Source organism: Sapajus apella, unplaced genomic scaffold, assembly GCF_009761245.1.
Source record: "Sapajus apella isolate SASKATOON/1434 unplaced genomic scaffold, GSC_monkey_1.0 scaffold1, whole genome shotgun sequence".
NCBI lineage: Eukaryota > Metazoa > Chordata > Mammalia > Primates > Cebidae > Sapajus > Sapajus apella.
This window is the reverse complement of record NW_022436941.1, coordinates 37,159,913-37,181,602: the sequence shown is the minus strand read 5'-3', so window position 1 is coordinate 37,181,602 and position 21,690 is coordinate 37,159,913. Positions and strand designations below refer to the sequence as shown.

General features: G+C 34.8%; 1 long non-coding RNA gene across 1 annotated transcript; it reads right to left on the bottom strand.

Moving 5' to 3' along the window:
- Positions 1–1,294: 1,294 nt before the first annotated feature.
- On the bottom strand, positions 1,295–20,686 carry LOC116549518. The gene is made up of 3 exons (XR_004267917.1): positions 20,136–20,686; positions 7,630–7,721; positions 1,295–5,699 (listed from the first exon to the last, which is right to left on the bottom strand). It is a non-coding gene; the product is annotated as an uncharacterized LOC116549518 (long non-coding RNA).
- Between the last annotated feature and the right edge of the window lie 1,004 nt (positions 20,687–21,690).

Genomic DNA, 21,690 nt, shown 5'->3' with positions numbered 1-21,690 from the left:
TGGAGAAAAGCAAGGCATTGCCGCTGAAACTGGATCTTGGGCTGTGCATGTGCTGAGAAATGTTGAAGTGGGCATGGGTGTCGAAAGCTCCTAATTTCACCAGAAGTCAGCTTGCTGGAAACTATCCCAACAGTCATATTCTGCTATGAGAAAAGAAATCATTTATTATTCATCTTTTTATTCCCAGTGCTTGGTGCAGAACTTGGGACCACAAACTTTCTCAGATTTGCAGTTCTCCTTACCTTTCTGTCTTGATGTGAACTCTTAGAATCACTCCTACTTTAGGAGAAATAAAACATTTTATATATTGTATGTAAATTTTGTGTTATATTACATACAAGGGCTGTTCATGACTATTTCTATGCCATGTAAAATATCATCTGATCCTTCTTATTGTCTGTAATTTTCTCAGGCTAGCCTTCTTTTGGTTTCCTCATTACATTTTTTTATGATATAGAATTTCTAGTTCTTTGGCAGAACTCTTAAAGATATATTCACTCCATTAACAGCTGAATGAATAAATCCTTGAGCAACTCCCTTTTTACCCGTTAATGTACAGCCCTTACCTGGCAGAGAAACTCAGTGTTTAGTTATTGAAACCTTGACTAGCATCCCTTTATAACATGATGGTGGCTATTCCTGCCACACCCCCACACCACACCCACCTCCTTTTGTTTATCTAGTTCCGAGTTCACAGATTGTTTACTTTGTTCTGTGTCTCCCAAATCTCATGACGTGCAGACTCATACATTAGAAAATCCAGGTCTCCTGCCATCTGGAAAAGTCAGAAGGCCTGTCTGTACTGGACCTGTGTTTTGCTTCCCTTAGGACACACTCGCAAGTTCACCAACACTCCAGACTTGGTCACATACAGCCTGTTTTACTCATTTACATCACCTGCCTGGCCCTGTAGACAGTTCACATTGTGACCTCTAATCTAGTTGATTCCTAAACGCACACACATGGTAGAAGAAACAACACAAAGATTACAGTGAGCACTCATGTCAGGGACTCTGAATCTGAGACACATGCATAGATATTAAGGGGTTAGAGGACCCCTTTTCAAAATGTAAGCATAGGTTTGTGCCTATATAAAATTTATAATTTTCTGGTAAAAGAGTCCAAAAGTGTCCCAGTTTCTCAAAGCAACCTACTTCCAGAAAAAATTACACACTTCTGGCCTGAGATATCAGTAGCATAAAGACAATAATGTTGAATAAAGTATAAAAATACTCATAGTTCTAGGAGAGTTAAATCTGTGCAAACATTTATAGATTTAAATATTTTTATATAAATATAACTGCTGAACTATTTCCTTTTTTCTGTTATTTATTTTGGTCTATAAACAGAATACTATACAAAGAAACCTGATGTGACTTCCCTGCATTGATTTTTTTATTCAATAAATATTTGAGCAACTATACTACAGGACAGGTATTATCTAATTTTATGAATATACAATGATCAGAACAGGAAAAATTCATGCCCTCCTGGAACTTACATTCTAGTGAAAGAAGACGGAACAAAACCAAAATAAACCAGCAAAATATATAACAAATTAGAAGGCAAAAATGTGCTATGTATAAATGGAACAAAAGGATGGCGTTTGCTTGGGTTGTAATGAAGATGGTACAGATTGCAATTTTAAGTAGAGTGGTCTGAGAAGACCTTCCTGAGAACACACTGTGTGAGCAAAAATCTAAAGGAGATGAGAATGAATCATGTAGACATATAGGGGAAGACTGGTCCAGGTGGTGGGAGCAGTCCATGCAAAGGGCCTGATGTGGATCTGGGCTGGAAGGTCAATGTGGCTGGAAGAGTGATCAAGGAAAAGGATCCAGGGAGAGAGTTGTAGGAACAGCCTTTTGATGAATCAGTAACACAGGGAACCAGTGGCCGAAATTATTTACCAAATGGGACAGTTTCAAAGTCTACTGATGTGTAAGATCAGCTTTGAGAGAATTCTGACTTGAATTATTTATTTTCTTAAGAAATGTTCCTCGCTGGGAGAGGCATGTACAGGGAGGAACATGGCTTTAGAAGTAGAGTCAACTTGGGAGATATTCATCCAGGTGAGCATGTGTTTCCTTTGGGAGGCACAATTGTTCTTATTGCAGGTTCCCTTGCAGTTCCAAATAACTGTAGACTGAAGCCAATGTTGGGATTAATGTCATTGATCCTGATTTCTGGATGAATATTGGCACTAGGAAGCTGTCCCCATGACTGACGGTCCTTGCTTTAGGGTGTTCATATCAAGCAGATGACCATAGAGTTTCCATACTGTTCTGGAGCATTTACTCTTTACAAAGCAAATTTCACCTTTTATTCTAACAGGCAATTGATTATCCTTTTTGTATTTTATTTCTACTTCTAAATTTTACTAATTTTATTTAAAAATCTAGAGATTGAACTACAAAGAAACTATAGCTTCTCCTTTAAGTTTTATCATTCCAAATATCGTTTCTGAGGCTATTAGGATTATTGCCAGCAGTTTGGAAGACAGTTTTTACTCATTCAAAATGTAATTTAATTTATAATATGGAATAATGCTAACATTAAATATAAAATAATTTGGACTCATTGAAAAAAACAAGGGCCTTCTGTGAAGTAACCAAAATGATATAGTGGTGATCCAAGATTGAAAGCAGACAGGCAGAATTATGTACTTAGGAAAGAACTTCCATCTTAGCCCTTCTTGAGGTCTGGAGAGCTTCTGGGTTCTATCAACAGTTTGATCTGGTCCAAGTAATGCACAAGGGAGGTCAGAGGTCTGCTGGAGGTTAGAGGCCCCATGGTGGCTCAATGAGGATTAGGCATGGTCGTTTCTGTTTTTTGTCCTTTGTTTTAATTACTATTCCACATGGCCTCTCGAGACATACGTACAATGCTTCTGCAACACCACAGCAAGGTTTGAAAATATGTTTTATTACAAACATATTCTTCCTATTCTTCTGAACATGCTTAGCTTGCAAGAAAGAAAGAAATGGTGGATTATTTAAGAGTGGCAAAAGGCTAACATTTCCTAAAAAGTTGATTTGGCAATATATCAACCTTTTGAAGAGAAATTGATTTTTTTTTTTTTTTACTTTACATTAAACTGCATGCTTGGAGATGCACTATTTATGGGTGGAGTGGGTGATAATGTAAAGAAACAGGCTGATATATGCTTGCCTGTGTTCATCTAACTCTAAAATATACAATATATCTTTAGCAATAAAGAAAATATCCCAAGCAATTAAAAAAGCCCTCATCTTAAGACTTTCTAAAGCTAAAATATGTAAAAATAATGCAAGGTAATGATTCTGTATAGCCCACCATACCTTTCAAAGCTTGCTTCTGAGGTGACATCAACATGTGTATTTGATGATAGTAATTTTCCTTTGAGTCACTTTTGTTCTTATCTTCTTCAGAATTTGGCCTTGTTGATGCAATCCTTTGGCACCGTGTTGGCTACTGTTTAAAACTAGTTAGTCCAATGCTTTTTTTTATCTTGCTTACCATGTAGGTCCACATCGTTCGTCAGTGTTTTCTCAATAAGAAATAGATTATCTGAAGCACACTGCACAGTTGGACTCAGCAGTGTTTGCTGAAAAATACATTTGAAAACCGACTTCGTCATGATTCTCATTTAACAGGTCTTCAGAATCTCTGTGGCATGCTTTCTTCACCACTGGTATTATCTGGCATTTGTCTTTTTCAAAATTTTCCAGAGAGCTGGGTGACTGTTTAGGGTTTTTCATTCCCATAGTACAATTAGAATAAACTGTTTCTTTATCATCTTGAGTAATTACTTTTTGTTCCAACTCATCAGTTATGAAGGTCATAACTAGCACTTATTTTTTTTGCTAGGGGCTGCTATCTCTGGATGACTTGCCTGAGACTCTGATTCCATGCCATCATGCTGTGGCTAATACTATTGAGTGTGCTCTTAGCTGCTAGGCTGCTGCAAGAGGCAGGACCTGAGATTTAGACATGGTGTAATCTTCCTTTCCGGTGTTGCTGTGCTTTTGCAGGAGAGTCATTATGTAAAATGGCTTTGTTAAAGTCTCTGTCAGTCACATCAACGTGCCCCTTCTCATAATCTACCACACACACAGCACAATGATGAAAAGAAAATGTACTCCCAGGGTTTTCTTTAGGTTTCGAATGTCTGGTGGCCCAGTGAGGTGGGCTGAATGAGGTGCAAGACTGCAGAGTAGTTTGACTGGAAGGGAAAGATACAGAATTTGACTTCTCACAGCATTCTGCAGGTGGAGTCTTGCTTCCTTTGCAGTAGATGTTGGCTGTCTTTGTTCCTATGAGCTGCATGCTCACAGAAGATGAAGAACTGAAGTTGAAGCCTTTGCCATCTTGAACTGGAATGATGTCAGTAATGGTACTTGGCAAATAATTTATTCCTTCTGTGCTTTGCTGTATGTGTGTCTGATGTGATATTTCCTAGGATATCAAAGGTGATTTTTCTCTTTTTCCATATCCTTAGAATCCTCAAAAGGTATTTTACTTAAATCTGCATTACTTAAACTTGTGATCTTTGGGGTATTACATGAAGTAGGAAGAATTTTTTGAGAAGAGTCTTAGACTCGGAGAAATGTTTCTTTCTGGGGGTGTTCTGACTAATTTTAAAGACCTTCTGCCGAGAGATAGCAGATTCTACCTCACAATCATCTAAGACTGTAGACAGTGTGTCAGGCTTATTTTTCTTTCTCTCCAGAGTTAAGGTTAGAGAAATCACAGCTGTATCAACATTCTTCTCCTGGGCAGCACAGACACCAGGAGGAGAGACACACAAACAATTCTCCTCCTGGGCAGCACACACACCAGGAGGAGAGACACACAAACAATCTGAACTCTGATGCTTGTTTTCATGCTGCCACATTTCAGGGTGCCTAATACTAGACTGTGATGGAAACCTGAAAGGTTCTTTGGTGGTGTGATTGGAGGAAATATTTCTGTACTTAGTTACTTTTTCCTTTCTTTTGGAATGAGTTATATTAATTAATATATTCTGTGTCTTACTCATGTAGTTAACTTTCTTTTCTTTCAATGCTTACTTTCAACAAGGGGCTCTTGGCTCTGGTGATTTCTCCCTCATATTTACAGGGCACCTTAGGTTTTAGTTCTTCCAACAGTATATCCCTATGTTTAGGAAAGCAGCTCCTTGAAGTGTAGCATCTCTGAATGGGTATGATAGAGAAACGCTGGCCACATTTTGGACGTCTCTTTTTTTGTTGGGAACTGTATCCCTGGTTTACAGAAAAAGTTTTTCTTGATTTCTATTTGCACATTGAAAGCCCCACATTTCACTTCCGTAATAAATTTGCCTTTTGCTGGGTTAAAGACTTCTGTTGTGCCTGGGAGATTCTGTAATACAATGTTTTCTCGTAATGATTCTCCATAGGCATTAAATATGATCATAGATAAGACTTTCTCCAGTTAATGAGAGGCAGCCAAAGGAGGATCATCATTTCCCTTCTTCCTAGGTATTTTGCTGTCAGATGGATGCTGTTTCTTATCTTTAGGGAGAAAAGAAGAATTCTGCTTTTCATTCACAGAAGCAGACGTACTCTCATCTCCATTTTCCTTAGATTTCCCTAATGCCCCAGCCTGATGAAACACAGGCTCCAAGGTGTCTCCTTTGACTTCCTTTGCAAGAGCTTTGATATTTTCTTGGCATGCTTGACCAGCAGGCTGAGATACACCTAAAGAGGAAGCAAAATAATATAAAATAAAAAGGTTTATGTGTCCATTTAGAGAACAGATGTTCCAAATTCTAGAATAAAGTGCAATGCAAATCCTTTGTAAGTATTTTGGGTATCAGTTTTCATTCATTTCTGGTATGTCAAAGTATTTTTCACAAAAGTTTATTTATTATAATTATAAATTATAAAATTTATTATAAATTCATTTATAATAAATATATCATATAAAATCAACCAATTCTCTTAGAGTGTAGAAATATCACCTGGTAGTTTTAGGAAGTAAGAATTTAATTAAGCCTTACTCTAAAACAGCAACTTCCAAGAGTGGGTGAAATGAAAATTTCACAAGAAATATATGCAACTAAATTTTAAGTGCAAGTCTTGGTAAAGAACAGCTTGCTATGATCAGGTATTTGAACATGGCGTTATACTACAGGCTGAGTCAAGCGCAATGTAATTTGAGATGGTACCACAAATGAAGATGTGGGTAAAAAGAATGGAAGAAACAGAAGTATGGCTTCTAGACAGACTTTCAAACCTGTCCAGTAGTATCCTTTGACCTGGGCTTTTTATAGAAAGGTTCACAACCTCAAATGGCTGTGGCATTTAGACAGGTAACATAAAACAAGTGAAGCAGGCTCGGTATACATATTCTCTGCTATTCAGCTCCGGCCAATAGTTGCCATGTGGAAAGGTGTCCTAATGTTACCAGATCCTCTTGTTTTTCAGAAGAGAACTAGAGTCTGGATTTTTTCTATACTGTGAAATCTCTTAATTTCTAAGAATTGATTCAAAAATTTTTTTGTAAGATTACCTTCTATAGGTGAAGGCCAATATATTTAGGGACCAGCTTTGGCCCAAGAGCTGCCAGTTTGGAACCTGTACTCCTCTGTTTTATAATATTAAAATATATTCCTATGAGACACTTGTGAACCTGAGCATGAGGCACCAGAGCTTGTGTAAAAAACAATGAACAAAAAGATCTCAAATTCTGTTTTAAACTACATCTGAAAGAGATTATTTGTTAAGAAAGAATAGGGAAAAGTGAATAATTACATCATAAAAATTGATGAACCTGGTGTCAAAAGGATATTTTAAACAAGTTGATTAAGTTTAAAATTGGTATGGACTATTTGTACATTTATTTTAAATGTTTTTGACTTAAACATGACTTTTATTTATACTTATAAATTTTTACATAAAATGTTTCTAATTATATAAATACTTATATAGAGAATAAATTCAACAGGAAAAAGAAAAGCATTGAGCATACTAAAGTCCCTTGAGGATTCTGACCATTCCCATTGCCTCTCTTCTAGCCTGAAGGATGATCTTCCCTCTTAGCAGGTACTGCAACAGTTTCCAATGGGTCTGGTCACAATCTGAGATCCGTAATATGAGGTCGTAAGAGAAAAGACATGCAGATCTATCTCTTAAAGGCCATTTGCAATAGACCATGGACACAATAACAGTTTATAGACCAATGGACTACCTTCCAGAACTGATTATTACAATTTATTCTTCAAATAACATCTTCATGTCATGCAGGAGCCATTCTGTTTATACTCCCTTTCAATTTTATAATTTCATATTTTATGGCCCCTTTTAATTGACGGCATTTTAATTTCTGCAAAAAGGGATATAGACCAGAGAAAGTTACATAATAATGCATGGATAACAGATTCTAAGAGTAAGGGGTCTTAATAGTTAGTCCATGTGGGAATAAAGAATTATTTTTATTTAGATTTTTATTATTTATAATATCATTAATGCAGAAGTATATAAATAACTATAGGCTAAGCTTCAAAATCATTTTATATTTATGTTTTTATCTTCCTAGTTTTATAGACAGTCCTGTGATAAAGAAGGAAGTACATAAACTAATAAGTTCATTTTATATGTACTTAGAAAATTATTCAATTGGACTTACATAGTGTGGTATTCAAGATTTCCCATTTCTTACAGGCTTTTCTTCTTTTTCTCCTCATTTTGGGGAGCTGTGGGTCTTCAGCTTTCCCTGCCCTTTGAAAACATCAAACACATTTCAAATAAATTTCAAATTATTTTCCCCTCAGAATTTAGGTTTAATCAAATTACAAACTCAACTCACTTGCCAGTTTGATAGCATGAGTATATTTCTCTGCTATCTCCATATTCTTTTCCTTTGAATATATTTTAATGTTGTAATTACATTTACCTTTTTTGTTTAGTTCCATCTCAACTATATAGTGCATTGTTAGACATATATGTACATATGTGTATATAAGCGAATATTCAAACATATAGATATGTACTATATACACATAAACGTATTTGTAGACATTCAGGATGCAAGTTGTAAAATCATATTGTTTAATTATTTTTATGTCTTACTATCTTAATAGAAACACTCAATTTTGTATAAAGTTGGCCTAAATCCAGTATTATGACATCTGTAGCCCTGCTAAATATTCAGTGGGGTAGAGAGATGGTTTGCCTTCATTGCACTGCCGTTATATGCAACCATATTTAAATTTTATGATTGAGTACATATATTGGTAGAGTTTGTAATTCATTGTAGAAGACCAAATTAATTCTTAACTGTGAAATAAAGGGTTATAGTCTCTGTTGATGATGTCTTCACTAATATAAAGTGTTGGAAAAGGCATCTGCAGGAAGACCATCTCCTAACTTCCCAATTATTACCTCAAGTAAGCACCTGCCTGTGCTCAGAGCTAAGCCTGATTCTAGTTGCTTTACTTTAAAATAATTAATTTGTCTGTAAAGATGAAAAGGAAATAGTTTCCCATGGAAGCGGTTTGTTTTAAGTATATTTGGCCAGGCTGTGTCTTTGGACACTTCAGTCAAAAATCTTGACTCATTTGTTTTATGTAAAATGAGGCTGCTTTGCAGCCAGTTTTGGCAAAAATTTATTAAAATTCTTCATAGCTCATCTCTCTCCTCAAAATCCTCCAAATCATGATATCTGTTGATGTAAAATCCTTTTCATTCCATAGCCTCTCCAGATCTCATAATTTTCTGCAAATTCTTTTCCCTTAGGCTGCCTTTCTTACGTAGATCAATTATATACTCTTTTGGTATCTTTCAATTATCCTTTTTACTTGCTCCCTCAAGAAGCAAAAATATATCCCTGTGGCGGACGAGGTGAGCAATAATTCACTCTTCTTAGAAGGCCAGTGTTGGGATTGAGTTGGGTAGAGGATTACAAATGGACAATTTAATATCTTTCTTTTTTTAATGCGTGTCTTACACATTTTGGGTTTTCTAATTTAAAAATGCTTCAAAAGCACTTGACTAGGTATAGCTACTACAGAAAAAAAGTATGGAGGTTCTTCAAAAATTTTTTTAAAAATCTACCATAGGAACCTAAAATTCCATTACTGAGTATATATCCAAAGGAAATAAAATCAGTATTTCAAAGAGCTATCTGCACTCCTATGTTTATTGCAGAGGTATCAGGAGTCAAGATATAGAATCAACCTAAGTATCTAACAACAAATGGAGAAGGAAAATATATATATAAAGAATAGAATATTATTCAGCCATAGGAAATGTAATCCTGCTATTTGTGACAACATGGATGAACCTGGAGGACATCATGTTAAATGAAATAAGCCAGATACAGAAAGAAAATACCATGTGATTTCATGTGGAATCTTAAAAAAAAAAAGTTGATATAATAGAAGCAGAGAGTAGAACCATGGTTACCAGAGACGGGAGGGGAAGGGGGTAGGAAGGCGGGGAGTGGTTGGTCAACAGGTACAGTATCAATTAGATTCAACTAATGAATTCTGATATTCTGTTGCACACTAGGGTGACTGTGGTTACCAGTAAAACACTGCATATTACAAAACAGCTAGAAGATAGCCTTTGGAATGTTCTCACCACAAAGAAATGATAAATGCATGATGTAATGGCTACACTAATTACTTTGATTGGATCATTATACAACATAGCTATGTACTGAAATATCAGATTGTACCTTACAGATATGTACAAATACAGTGCCAAATATACAAATACTTTTTTTAAAGCACTTGACTATGATAGTGATTATTTCTCTATGGTTTCACATAGTTTGAACAGAAAAGTGAAGCCTACTGCAGTGTGTTTAGTTGAGAGCACTGGACTTTGACTCAGAAGATCTGGGTATATACTGTGGCTCAGCTGCTTACTCAGCTGGTTGTATGTCTGTGAGGCTGAGTTTCCTTTACCTCTAAGATAAAAATGATAACAAAATTTAACTTACAAAGTTGTCTTGAAGAAACGCAACTGAAAGATTATTAATGGTTCCAGTGAAATGGTATTTGGTATTCTTAACCTCCATTACAGTATATTTATATATATATACTGTATATTATATATATATATATATATATATATATACACACACACACACACACATATATGGCAATTAGAATATACCCATAATTAAATCTGAGCAGCGGCTGTCTTTGGGAAACTAGCCATCATTTCAGAGCTGCTGGTGAGGGCTTCAATAAAGCTCACCAAACAATATATTCTTTTTGAGCTAGAATGTCTAGAGGTTTTCAAGATTATCTCATCCAAAGCTCTCATTTGGTATGTGAAAAACGGGCCCAGACCATCCATGCTTCCTGAATCTCACTATAGTGGCATATGTGGTATAGATGCACTGGTGATATGGTTAGGCTTTGTGTCCCCACCCAAATCTCATCTTGAATTGTAGTCCCCAATTACAATTCAGGGAGTGGTGAGAGTTTTCCCCATGCTGTTCTCATGACAGTGAGTGAGTTCACATGAGATCTGATGGTTTTGTAAGTATTTGGAGGTTCCTCCTTCATACACATTCTCTCACCTGCTGCCATGTAAGACATCCCCTTGTGCCATGATTGTAAGTTTCCTGAGGCCTCCCCAACCATGTGGAACTGTGAATCAATTAAACCTCTTTTGTTTATAAATTACCCCATCATTGGTAATGTCTTTATAGCAGTGTGAAAACAGACTAATACACTTGGATTGCTTCTGATCCTACAGATCAAATTTTATAGTCAGTTTTCACTTTAGCATTGAGAAAGCACAACTTCATTCCAGAAAATTGAATGTACTGTTTCATATGAACCTAATATCTAGCACAGTGCCAGATACATAATAGGTACTTAATAAATATGCATGAATAAATTAGATAGCACCAATCTGTACCTAACTATGGTTTTAATAAAATGCCTTCTTATATTTTTCAATATACTTTCCTTCTATAGTGTATCTAATTTGTCAGTAGTTAAAATTCTGTTTTTTAATAAATAAATTGCTAGTATTTCTTCCTACTATTATCTGTCTTGCTCTGTACTTGTGGAAAAGGCACCCAAATCAGATGATGGCAGTGTCTGGAATCATTGGCTATAGGAGTACTGTCGATTCTATTTTAATTGAATGGCAGCAAATATTTCTTCCCATTTTTGCCAGTTAAACAGGGCATAGCTGTAACTGCATTTTCTAAATTGATCCTAAGCAAAATGAGGAGTAGGAGCATATACTCTTTAAAATCCTAGGTTTTTGTTTCTGTACGTTTTTTGTCCTGTATGACCCTCTTCCTTCAATATGGTTGGCCATTTTATTCTCTCTTCAGCCTCTCTCCCTATTTTAGAAAGGCCTAATAAACATACCATAAAATGCTTAGGACATAAGCAATGTAGGGACATTGAATAAAGTTTTAGATTGTTAAAGAATTTGACATTTGATTTTTCAGAAAATTTCAAAATAGTCACTGTTAGAAAAAGTAGAATATTGTTGAACTTCTTCATATATGGTTTAGAATTTGTTGTTTTAATTTCACATGGAGACAGCAAAATCATTTTAAAATTTTCCTACGATGATTTCATAACATTTACATATTTTCTATCTCTAAAACAACTATTTTATACTGTCTCTCTTCTCAAACATTGTATCCATCCTCCTCTTCCCACACTCTCAACGGTGAACTTGACACATTCCTTATAGGAAACAGAAGCTGATTGAAACTCTTTCTGCTTTTCAATACTAATTAATTGTTAGTTAATGCAAATTAACTTCACTGAATTTATATCATTCCATGAAATCCCTTTTATTTTGTGGAAAAATTGAATCGGAATCATTTTCCTGCAATTGTCCTCTCCCTTCCTGAAATATCCATTTCTGTTTTTCACTACATCACTCCATCTACCATCACATGTCACTTTTCACCTTTACAGCAACACATCTTGATGGATTTGTCTATATTTTCTGAGTCCACTTTCTCTCCTCCCAGCTTTTCCCAAGCCCATTCCAGGAACTACCCTATCACTTATCCCTACCACTCCACTGAGGGTACTCTTACCCACATCACCAGTGACATCCATATTGTCAAAGGCAAGAGTCAATTCTGTGTCATCTTAGGCACACTGTCAGAATTTGACAACTTATCACTCTGTTCCACTTGCATCACTTTTTATTCTTTTAACTCCATGGTGTCACACTCTTCTGGTCTTTATCCTGCTCTACTGGGCATTCCCTCTTGGATGCTTTTGCTGGATCTTCCCTTGTTCAGTCTCTAATCTTTGACATCTTCAGGGTTCTTTTCACTTCTTCATCAACTCTTTCCTTAGGAATCAAAATAATATACATAGGTGATTCTGAAATTCATAACTTTACTTCTAAAATCCGTACTTTCTTAGGCCCAGAAGTAAAGGCTTAAATATCCAACTGCCAAATTGATATTTCTACTCATAGGTCTAATTGGAATCCCAAACTCATAAGGTCCCCAACTGAACTCTTAGCATCATCTGCCTTCAATTCTTTTCTTCCCCAAATCTTTCTAATCTCAGTCAACAGCATTACCATCCATCTAGCTTAAGTCAAACACCTAGGTGTTGTCCTTGACCCTTCTCTTTAACCTTCCTCATCCAATCCATCAGCAAGTTTGCCCTAGTTGATTTCTAAATATCTTATCCCAAAAATGTCCATTTGTTTTCTACTCCATTGTTACCACACCAATATAAGCCACCAGATATATTTTTTAAAACCTGGGCTAGTGCAGTAACTTTCTAGCTGTTTCTCTTCTATATTTATATCCTTTGATTATTTATATAGCAGCTAGATTGATGTGTTTAAAAATAGAAATAAAATCATGTTATCCCACCCCCTGCTTAAAACTCTCTAATGGCCTCTCATTTCACTTTGAAAAAATTTTAAGCACCTCACTTTTTTTTATATATATATAAAACATTTTATTCACAAAAAAAATATCACTATTAGACCTTTGGATATACATTAAGGAATCCATTTCACTACAGATATCTTGGGTTTATATTTTTAATAAATATTTATTTTTCTGTACAAAATTGGCAATAAAGCTCAGAAAAGTTACTATGATTGCTGTTATATATCAGCTGAATCCTATCATATCTGATGTCTTTATATTGGATTTTACAGGTCTTTTTTCCAACCAGGCTTTGATTCATTACTATAAATTACAAGAAGAAAGAGGAAAAACATAAACTGGAAATAATAACAATATCTTTTTACTGCAGAATTGCACAGTGATACTGTTATTCTCAGGAAATTATTCGATAAGATTTTTTTGGGGTAAAGATATTGTTATAAAATTTTACTGGTGTCATTTTTCTGACAAATTGCCTAAAAATTCCAGTGGCTAAGTTGAATCATTTTCCTTGAAACAGTCCAAGGAAATGTGCTATTACCAATAAAAAGAGAAAGATTCACAAAAGCGTAGATAATGAACACTATTAAAATTCTGGAAGGAGACTAAATATGAAATAAATTCAGAAGGGTAAATGCTGAACTTTCAGAATAGCACAGTGTCTAGTATTCTTTGTAATGCCCATTGGCTTCAGTTTTCTATAGAATCTGAAAGAATTCTTAGTGTTTTTTATTATGACTTCATTTTCCCAATTTAAACATAATATCTATACTCTCTGTACTATATTTTTAAGGAAATTTATACTTGTAAAACAGGTTCTAAAAAGTTCAAGTGTAAAAATATTTGAAGAAAATTTAAAATTTCCATTTACTTTTAAAAGTATGTTTAAAGTGTATAAACTTATCCATTACTGTCATTTTTTATTTTAAATGGTATGAGATTTAAGCTATAGTCCTTAAATTAAAAAAAAAAAGTATGAGAATAAGAAGAGTTTATACAGGAAAACAGTAGTTTCAGTAATGCCCATGTATCACTTCAGACTTGATTTTAGCTTCTTGTTTACAAACCTGGGACCTGATCAGTAATTCTTAGTGAATGGTTTGCCATGTCTTGAAAGTAAGAAGCCTTAGTTAAGATCATTGAAGACTGTTTCAGTGCCTATTGCAAGTTGTTCTTTATACTTTTACTTTCTTCTCTCTGTTGAAAAATACTGATGAGTAAATGTATTTATATCTGTATCTGTATGCGTTTGTGTGGATAAATGTTTGAATTCATTAGTTTAAATTTTTTAATACAAACATTCAAAGCTCATATGTGATTAAACCATTTCTTACTTTCCCCAAGCAAATGATGGACAGGTTGTTGAGGCACACAGGGAGTATTCAAGTCCATCTACAGAAGAGGCCCTTGGTGATCATTGGAGCATAAAACTCATAAATCTTGAGTTTAGAAAAATAGGTATAAAAAACTTCAATACTAAAATAACTAACTTTAATCATAAGCTTTGTTGGAATGCCATCACTCTCTTTTACCCACAATTGATCAAATGTAACTTAATAGTTAAAGATAATCCTTGGAGAAAGCAGCAGCCCACCATACAAACTTGGTTTTTTTTTGTTTGTTTGTTTGTTTGATGTGGAATCTTGCTCTGTTGCCCAGGCTTGAGTGCAGTGGCCTGATCTTGGTTCACTGCAACCTTTGCCTCCTGGGTTCAAGCAGTTCTCCTGCCTCAGCCTTCTGAGTAGCTGGGACTACAGGCACCGCCACCATGTCTGGCTAATTTTTGTATTTTTAATAGAGATGGGGTTTCACCATATTGGCTAGGCTGGTCTCGAACTCCTGACCTCAAGTGATCTGCCCACCTCGGCTTCCTAAGGTGCTGGGAATACAGGTATGAGCTACAGCACTTGGCCCCACCCTACAAATATTAAGTCAGTCTCTGAGGAAATGAAATGCAGATAGAAAAGAGAATTGCGTAGTGTGGAATTAATTATCATTTCTAAAGTTGTAAAGAAATGGGAAAGAAAAAAATTCATATTAGTAAATGAAAAAGAAAAATGAGCTTAGTATCTATGTGTGATACAGTCAATAATACCAGAAAATCTCTTAACAGTTCCAAAGTGTCTGCTCTTTGTTTGACTGTGGTTATGTGTGAGATCATCTATCCAACTCCCTCATTTATTACTGGAGAAAAGTGGGAGAGATGTAGCAAATTGCCCAAGAAACATGGTCCTGGGATGCTGCTGCTTCACTTTCTCTCTCCACCAGGATAAGATTCTGAAAGTGAATAATTTTCCTACTTAAGATTTTTGAAAGATATTCATTGCCTTACTCTTAAACGTAGATACTCTTCCTGACATGCTTCATGAATGGCCCCTTCCCTCTTTCACTTTATTTTGGAATTATAAAGTTAAATTTAAATTGGGAAAATCCAGTGTACTTAGAGATGGCCTTTGAATTTGGCACTCTGCCCTATGGACTTAAAGTTCTGAGCTGAACTTGATGTAAAAATGTAAGTATAAAGTAAATTTCAAGGAGTTTATAGGTTAGCACAGGAATTCTCGAATTTGAAAGTGGGTTAAGAATCACTGAGCAAATTGCTAAAAATGTAGATTTTGACCCTCACTTTAGAGATTTGGAGTCTGATTGGTGATCCGGGTGTATGTAATTTTAATGACCACCCACTCTCCCATCCCCTTATACACATACCAAGTGATTTTATTTAGAAATCCCACTGAAGCAGATCCAGCTGAGTAGGTAGAACGGAACTTCATTAAAAAAAATCTTTGAAAGCCTTAATATTTTAGACTAGGGTGGCACTGAGGAAACTTTCTATGAATTGTTTCACTTTATTCTACCTCATTTTTCTTCTCTCTCAATTGCCCACACTAAGGCTTGAATTTTTTGTTTTATTGTTTTGGCTTAAGATTCTCTCTTTCTGTATCAACAAGCTCCTAGGAAGAAAAATCAGTGATAGATTGCTTTTCATTTTTTCTCAGCCCAGTGTGAAGAGGCTGTACCCAAACTGTGTTCTAAATCAATCTTATGTGTTAGCTTACCAACATCCTTTTTTCATCTTGTACTAACTGGGACTTGTGATAAAAATCTAGCAAGTCAGGTTACCAGGCCAGGGCTGCTGGAGTAAGAAGGCAAATCACGTCTTTTTGATTGCTTGCTCTCCTGTGCTCACATTCAGCTTCTCAGGGGCAAAGGGTTCCCATAGTTTGGGTTTAACTGTTTGTAAGAACTGAAACAATTGGCAAGGACATGGAGAATTATAGTGTAGTGGAAGTGTTTGGAAGGAGGGCACTTGACAGGATGAATGAGGTATTTGGAGTTTCATCTTCCTATTTATGATGAAGGATCCATCAGCTCATTTCCTTAGTGCTACAGCATCTGTAGGGCATATTCTTTATCATGGGATTGAACCAGACCCCTGGCTGCTCCACAGTTAACTTGAGTCACTTATGCTTCAGAGGAAATTTATCGCTGGGTCCAGCAAACATACACAAAACATCTCAGTGTATACAGCCTTAGATTTTTCCAGTCTTCTGTGGAACTTCTAGAGGTATGGGCCAAAATGTAGGATCCACAAGGGCTAAGACCTTGTCTGTCTTACTCTTAGATATGTTCCTATTCCATATGTGTGGAGGGAACATAGTATTCAGTAAATATTTGTTGGATGAATTACTGCCACTTTATTGCTTCCCAACTTCAGTCATTTGTGTACTACCTTCACAAATTTTACAACATCCATAAAATAGCTGTGCTTTTATTGTAATAGTTTTTTATTCATTAATTTTTTACTTTAGCTTCGTGTTAGATAATATATGTGAAATCCTGGGTTATATCTAACACATATTAAAAACAAATAATAAAAAGGAAATATCTCATCTTGCACTACTCCAAACTATTGGGCATTCCAGCAATGGTATGTGTCCCTTGCTTTAGAAGATTTTAAAGATACAGTCATACTCTATGTGCTATCATAATGACATTGTTAGACTAGAAATCCCTGAAGAACTGTATTTTGCTTTGCTTCATTTCCTCTCTGGCTTTTTTAGAATGACTATTAGACTGGAAGTTTAGTTAATCCCACATGCAGAATGATGCATGAATTAAATATCACTGTATGAAGAGAAATCACCCTATCCAATTACAATTAGAACCTTAGCTACTGTATATATTTTTTGAATTGGTGGTTCTGAGAAATCTGTAATTATGGTTTTCCCCTACACTGACCTTGACCAGCACAGGGAGTTTCAGAATCTATCTAGAGAAACCGATTTCCAAAATTAACTCAGTCCTATCTGACATTTTACATTATTCCTCTTTGGCTAATTATAGTCCACAATAAGAAGTGATAACTTCATTTTAACACATGTAAGTATTTCAAATAATAAAAAGTTTTCTATAAAGGTGTATTTTCATTAAGATGAAAAAAGAAAAAATGAAGTGCATACATGTACTTAAATATATGATTGGATGCCTTGTAAAAGCAAGAGAATAGGCACAAAAGCTAACTGAATACATCTCAGGGACTACTTTTTGTTTGGCTCAAGACTTTCCGTACCTATTAATTAAATGAATAATGCCTTTGAGTTTTCTAAAAGAGGAATGCTGTCTCTTTTTTTGCTTATTGAAGTGGAGCCACACTACTTCAATAACCGTGTCATACAAGAGCTGTGCTTCTCTGAAGACTTAATAATTGCTGAATTGTCAACTCTTGCTGGGTTTAAATGACATCATCTTAATTTTGAAATATTCAACCTTAAACCTCAGTTTGAAGTAGCTTTTGAATATACCTTCAAACAGAAACCTCTGAGTGTAATTCCTCTAAAACATGAAATCCCTGTAACTCTTTCAATGAAGTTGTGTTGATGTTCCCCAGGGGCAGAGCTCTTCAATTCTGCTGACACCAGAGAGTTTCAGATTGCTGAAAGCAGAACCCCTTAGCATCTTCATTCCTTTTCAGTCTAGAATCAAGGAAAACTGCTAAATTCTAGAGAGTAACAAAAATCTTGAGTAAATATTGAACATAAACACTCAAAATATTTCTTATTCCTAAGCAAAATTGTGCTTTGCTCATGGTAGCCTAAGAAATGGCTATAGGTTAATTCTACTTCTTCAAGTCATTCAGAAGAAAATAATAAATATGACCTTTAAAACATTTTAGTGGCAATGTTATCATCATCTACTATCAAGAGCCAATTATTGTTAGCAATATTTAGGGTACTTTGGACAATGCTAAATCTCATTACTTGTTCAAAATTCGAAGTAACTTGAATTATTTTGAAATTACTATGTTACTTCTGAAAAATAATTTGATATGAATATTAATGCAAACAAGATACAAGGGCTTCAAAGAGGCTTTAATCAAAACATTTAGAGGAGAAATCTCCAATCTTAGAATAACCATTTTAAAACATTTTCTACCCTTACTTTTTCACTTAAGTAAATACATTTCTGTAGATTAATCCAAACAAATGCACATTTTTGAGAACAATAACAAGGCATTTATTTTTAAATGTTCTATGCTTACCATTTAATGGTGACCTTCCTTTTATATAGCTTAAGCTAATGACTGTGCTGTATTTTTGCCCACTGTCATAAAAAAAAAGTGTAAACTGCAGTCTGCCCAATGATGAGGGAATGTGAAATTATGCTTAGAATTAATCTGTCAGGTTAATTTAATCACTTTATGATTGGTTTTAAATTGGGCAGATAATCAGTGCTAACATTCCATTCCATCTCAAATTCACTGAGGTCTGGACAGTCTCATGGGATAAGAATAATTTATCAGTGGATTTTGGTTAGTGTGTGTACATCTTCACAAATCAGATAACATTCAGAATTTATATTCTATTTTTTGTAATAATAATCAGGGACCAGTCTATGAAAGGGTCATAACATCTGGTAGGAGTTGAAGATCTGAAACAACACAGTGAAATTCCTGGTATCATTTAAAGATCTTTTTGAAAACTTGTTCAATGGATGATTTTTTTTCCCCCCTGGAGAGAAGGTATCAAGACTATCTTATAAGCATCCTAATTGTAATTTAATCACATGTTTAGTACAGATTTCTTTGACAAGTTAAATGACTTTACATATAATTAAAAGGTCAATTGCTAGCAACTAAGGGACTATCTTAAAACAAACAGACAGTAAAGGTTTATTTTTCAATTTACTTTCCAAATATATAATTTAGGAATACTTATTTAACATTATTTCAATCTGACATTACATTAAACAAGCTAAAATTTAAATTCTTCGAGAGGAAAAGGTGATTTAAAAAAATGTAATATTCAAATTCTGAGCAAGCATTGGGAAGGTAAGAAGAGCTGGCTGAATTCTTAATGGTGAAAGGAGACTTTCATAGTAAGTTTAAATTTCCATAAAAATTATAGTAAGAACAAGTTGTCATTAAAAAAAATCTTGCTTTCCAAATGCACAATTTATTTGAAATAACCAGATGTAAAGATTAGCAACAGCAAGATTGTAAATAGGCTATTTTGCAGTTTAATTTGGGATTATTTACAAAAAGATATTGGCCAGAATATTTTGCCTACCAAAGTTTTCTAAATCACAGAGTAATTGCAATTGTAACAGAAAAAATTTTAATGTCCTTAATGTCTTCTTTCATGAAATCAGATCACAATGTTTTAGGTAATTAATATATTTCAAAACAATTTAATATAAACATTTAAGTAAAATTAAGTATAACATTAATGAAAAAAATTCTACTAACTTAATAAGATGAGAAAATCATTTTGATGATTACTAAATCTAATCTTGCAATGGAAACAAAGGAGAATATAAGAATTCAAAGCAAGGTCTACTGCTTTGAAATGAAACTGACCCTTCCTGCATTCAGAATGAATTTCAATTATGTTTAGAAGCCTAGCTTGTCAGTTGCATTTTCCTTGCTTTCCAAATGCACAATTTACTTGAAATAACCAAATTAGGATATGGATAGTGCTTATTCAAATGTGCACATGATGTCTTTCTTAGAATAAATAAAAGAGGCCTAAACACATTGATTATTTAGAATTTTCTTTGGATGTATCCATCCTCTCAATTGGGTAACAAAGTAAGTTACAAACAGCTGTTGGATATTTTGTGACTGGAAAGATATGTTATTAAATTGTATTCATATATAACATTCAAATATATTCCCTTTGCTATTATCCTTTGCCAAGGAACTAATTTAGAACTGCAAGGATTAAAATAGAGAATATGGCATTCAAAAAGGAAGAAAAAAGCATGTATAATCACCTCACCTGGGTAAAGCCTTCATAAATTGTTCAGCTCTGAAGGAGACATGGATAAAATGCAGTATGTATTTTTGAAAAGCAAGAAACTGAAGATTTGAGTACCTTTCCTTGTTCTCCTGTGGATTTTTCTGGGTTTTCTAAATCCAAAATCTGATTAGCATATTTAATCTTACGCAGCATGGGGAATGATCACCCATCCTTTAATCAGTCTATTATTATCTGTCTTAACCATCCCTAACAGTCTGTTTATATTCAAATATACTTTTAGTAAACAATGATGCACTGTATACTTTTGTAGCTTCAGAATTTTGATAGGGATATTTATTAAACACCCATACGATGTTCACATGGTGCAGATGAAAGGGAAGCAAGCCAAACAAAATCAAAAACATAAATGATCTAGTTCAGCTACTTACATGGGTTGGTTTAAGTATTAGGTAATTCATTTACCTTTGTGTAGTACACAGGGGCAGAAGCAGTATGGCATATAGTATGGTAGAGGTAATAGACTTTGATTCAGAAGACTTACATTTTAGTCAGTTTCTATATCTGACCTTGACCTTGGGAAAGTGACTTGACTTCTCAGATTCAGTGTGCTCATTTGTAAAACTGAGATAAGTATTATAGTTCCTGATTTAGAATTTTTAACATCCCATGAAATATGTAAATGAAAATTTAGAAGTACAGTTTAGAATCATAAATAAATGAAAAATTATTTCTACATATACTAGTAACACATGGAATTGGCCATAATTATTCAGGTGGTCTTTAATGAATGTTATTAATGCATAACAAAGATTTAGAAAGCTTGTCTATGGCTCTGCATGAACATAAATTATGGTATAAATAAGGAGTTGAAGGAAAGGAAAATGATGAGACTTGAAGGCGAAGAGGTAAATTGCTATGCTAAGGAAATTAGACTTTCCCTTTGTCCAAGGACAGTGAGGGGCATTGTTCTGAAGGGTTTTAAGTAAGGCAAAGACTAGATGAGATTGTTTCTTAGCAAGATCTCCTTGGCTGCAGTGTGAAGGATAGATTGGCAGTGAAACTGCAAAGTAGGGAGACCAGTGTAGGAGGCTGATGCAGAAACCAGATGAATCATCTGAAGTAGGATGGTGGCAGTAGACGGAGTGAAGAGGTAAAAGGAAAGAGAGGGAGATGTCGAGATTCATGAAGTATTAAGAAATAAAATGACAGGATTTAGAGATTGTTTGGCTGAGGAGTGGAGTGGGGTAGAGGATAAAGCAGACAAATTAAAACAGTGCCCAAACTTCCATGTTGGACAATAACACAGGAATACAGAAACAGGAACATGCTTAGGAAAAAAGATAATTTAACTTTAGACATGCAGTCTTTGGGAGGCTCTGGGTCATCCAAGCAGGTGTGTTAGACAGTTGGAGAGATACATTTGAGATCCAAATAACTAGTGAATAACCTGCAGAAATGTGTAGAATAGCAAGAGTAGAAGATTTGACCTGAAAAATAACCAAAATTTAGGAGACTAAAGAAGGAAACTGAGACTGGAAGTGCTTTTGTCAATACAGAGTTATTAAGAAACATC